We start from the raw sequence: 3,928 nt of genomic DNA, 5'->3' as shown, positions 1-3,928 counted from the left end.
ACACGGATCCAAGGGATGCTTAGAGGTTTCATGAGTACCCTCGGTCTGGGGAGGTGGGAGCACTGGCCAGGATGTGGGAGGGAGGGTCAGTCCTTCAGAGGCACTGTGCCAGCTCCCCTGCCCCAACGGTGGCAAACACAATACAAAGGTCGAAAGACTAGCTAAGCAGGCAAACTGGGCTAGGGAGGCGATCAGAGCCTGCCTACCACATGTAAGACCCAGCAAAAGCAAACAAAAATTGGGTCCTACCTCATGACTTACTGGACACCACCTGCTGCACTTAAATTGCACCATGCTAGCACTCACACCTTCAGGGTAAGCCTACAAGCCACATTTTAAAGCAGGAGCTGAGTCTCAAAGATACATGACATCTGTCCAGGTTACTCAACCAGCTCTGTGGCCTGGTACATGGCTCCCAGCGTCCAGCTGGGCCACTCTCCTGCCTCCTAGCCTATCATGCGTAATTACTGACAGCTGTTGTCTTATCTCTTTCTCGTTTGCCTTATTTTTCCAGATTAAAATTCTGCTGTTGTAATTTCAGTGGCGTTCTGGGGAAGGAGAAATGGCAAGTGCATGTGTTTAATCCGCTGTGTCTAACGGGATGAACTCGGGACCATGACTTTATAGAGGGACACCAGCTTGAAAGGCTGTGACTTCCACAGCAGCTGCAGCAGGCACCGTGCATTTGGGAGGAAGTGCAGGCTGCTGCACTGGGCTTCCCCTCAGGTGGATTCTGTGGTAGGAGAGCACAGCTGTGGACGAGAGGATATCAGACAGAGAGTGCACCACGGAGGGACTTATGGAGGAATGTATGGGGGAATGTATAGAGGACTTATGGAGGAACTTATGGAGCTGGAGACGCCGTGCAGACTTGGCCCTGCCACACTGTCATCTTCAGCCAGGGCTGGCATCCTCCTGATTCTGCTAAGCTCTCTGTCTCAGAAAGACCGATGGAAACCTGCATGACCCTGACTCTTCCCATCCCACGCTCATCTACCAGGTAGCAGCCATTCCACCCTCTTCTAAAGAAACAGAAGGCTTGTTCTCTGGGGAAACAGGAACACGGGAGCCATTTCTGAGACATAAGAACATCTGAAGGGTGGACAGGCCACTATTTTGACACAGGAAAAGGTGACGCTTGCCCCTAGTTGTCAGGCATCAAAATTTCCAGGGCCAGAGCCTGGAGAGGATCTCTCTGAAGAAACAAAATCCAGAGAAAAGACTCACCCTTGGGCTAGAGGTGGGGCTTGATGGCCTTACTTGCACAGGGCCTTTGTTTGCCAAAAAAAGAAAACACAGGCCTTCCCTATCAGTGATGCCACCAATCATATGGTTAGTTCATAATACCTTACTCTTAAGCCTGACAGAAGTGACACCAAGAGTGGACACACACTTGCAATCCTAGCACCTGAAAGGTTGAGACAGAGAGGCTAAGGAGGACGAAGTTCAGGGACATCCTTAGCTACACTGTGAATTCCAATCAGCCTGTGAGAAGCTGCCTCAGAAAACCTGAACAATTAAGTGAAACTAAAAATAAAAACTCCAAATGACAAATGTATGTATGTATGGATGGATAGATTGGATAGAAGGATGGATGGATGGATGGATGGATGGATGGATGGATGGGAGAGATGGATGGATGGATGGATGGATGGATGGATGGATGGATGGATGGAGAAATGGATAGATGGATGAAGGGATGGATGGATGGATGGACGGAGAAATAGATGGATGGATAGATATATATGCATGTAAGACAAGACAACTAAAGAGAGTACCTAACAAGAACCAGAGCTGCAGGGAATGCTAATGGACATCTATGCAATCCCAGTACTTGTGGCACTGAGATAGGAGGATCACCTCAAGCTGGAAACCACTCTAGGCTATATAAGCAAGAACACATGATGTTGGAAAAGGATAGCAGGGGAGATGGGGTTGGAGGGACTGTGGGGAAGAAATGGGAGGTGGGTTGGATCCAAACACATTGTATGCATGTATGAATATAATTTAATTAGTTTGGTTTGGTTTTTTGAGACAGGGTTTGTCTGTATAGTCCTGGCTGTCCTGGAACTCACTCTGTAGACCAGGTTAACCTTGAACTCACAGAGATCCCCCTGCCTCTGCCTCCAGAGTGCTGGAATTAAAAGCATATGCCACCATCACCCAGATTAAATATTTAATTTTTAAAAGGCAAAAGAAACAGAGCTAAAAATGAGTAAACTGAGCTAGTAAGATGGTTCAGCAGCAGGGGGTTGGGGATTTAGCTCAGTGGTAGAGCACTTGCCTAGCATGCGCAAGGCCCTGAGTTCGGTCCCCAGCTCCGGAAAAAAAAAAAAAAAAAAGGGAAAAAAAAAGATGGTTCAGCAGGTAAAGACACCAGTTACAAAGACAATTCCCAGAGTGGGATCCCAGGCATTCACAAGGTAGAAAGAAAGAACTAACTCCCCAAAATTGTCTCTGACATCCATATGTCACACAAACCCACACCATATGCACACATGTGTACACACACACACACACACACACACACACACACACACACACACACACACTTAAAAGTAAAATGTAGGGGTTGGGGATTTAGCTCAGTGGTAGCGCAAGGCCCTGGGTTCGGTCCCCAGCTCCAAAAAAAAAAAAGAAACGAAAAGTAAAATGTAACGAGGGGGATCTGCAATGACCCCCTCACAAAAACTAGGTTAGGCTGCCTGGCAGGACTTCACTGACCCAAATGTTCGGGGCCCAGGAACATCTGTCAGCTCTGAGACCCACAGGGAGCTCCACGCCATGGGAAGGAACCCAAACAGGATCAAGGCCACGTGCTTTGCTCAGTGGCTTCCCCCAGATGAGCTTTCTCAGAGGCTGACATGAAGCTGCTCCTTCAGGAACTGGGACAGCCTTCTACTGTCCTCACTGTGGCCAAGAAGTACCACAGCTGAGGGTCCTTCATGTCACCGTCCCTCTCTGACAGCCTTGATTTTTTATAAAACACTGACATCTCATTCCTAATGGACTATTTGAGTTCTGTTAAAAGTGGTGTGTGTGTGTGTGTGTGTGTGTGTGTGTGTGTGTGTGTGTGTGTGGGGTGGGTGCGTGCACGCGCACTCGCGTGTGTGCACGCGCAGAGCCAACACCTCTGAGGGCACCAGTTTTATGTGTAGTACATGCATATGCACACACACACACACATACACACACTAAATAAACAAACACATACATAAAATGTACTTTGACTTTTAAGTAAACAAAAGCAAAGCTCACACCCTGTACCCTGCCCCCAGAACCTCACTCAGTCTGTTTACTCAGTCCCCAGTGAGCACCACACACTTGGGTGGACATTGGAGCAGGGAGGGGAACTCAAAACCACAGTGGAAGACAAGAAGCCAAGTCCACCCACAGACAGCTCTGTTTGGCTCTACAGTATTTTCAAAACTTTAAAAAAATTAGGGACTGGGGCTGGGGATTTAGCTCAGTGGTAGAGCGCTTACCTAGGAAGCGCAAGGCCCTGGGTCGGGTCCCCAGCTCCGAAAAAAAAAGAAAAAAAAAAAAAAATTAGGGACTGAACTAGGAATGGCGGTGCTCGCCTTACATCTCAGCACTTGGGAGGCAGAGGCAAGAGGATTTCTGTCAATTTGAGGCCAGCCCGGTCTACATACTAAGTTCCAGGTTAGCCAGACCTTAGTAGAGAGACCCTGTATTTAAAAAAACAAAGCGATACTCTGTCTCAAAAATACACACCACTATAACCAAACATCTGTTTCCCAGAATGTTCTCCTTCTTCATGGCCCACTCCCGTGCACACGAGGAATCGATTTATTGGTTTCTTGGATGTCCTTTCAGAGTTTTACCGCAAATACTAACAAATGCTAACATATTTCTTCCCTTTTTACACAAGAGGCACAAGATCATTCTACAATTATTTCTCTTTTTC

This window comes from Rattus rattus, chromosome 1 (assembly GCF_011064425.1).
Source record: "Rattus rattus isolate New Zealand chromosome 1, Rrattus_CSIRO_v1, whole genome shotgun sequence".
Lineage (NCBI taxonomy): Eukaryota > Metazoa > Chordata > Mammalia > Rodentia > Muridae > Rattus > Rattus rattus.
Note: the sequence above shows the minus strand (reverse complement) of the source record.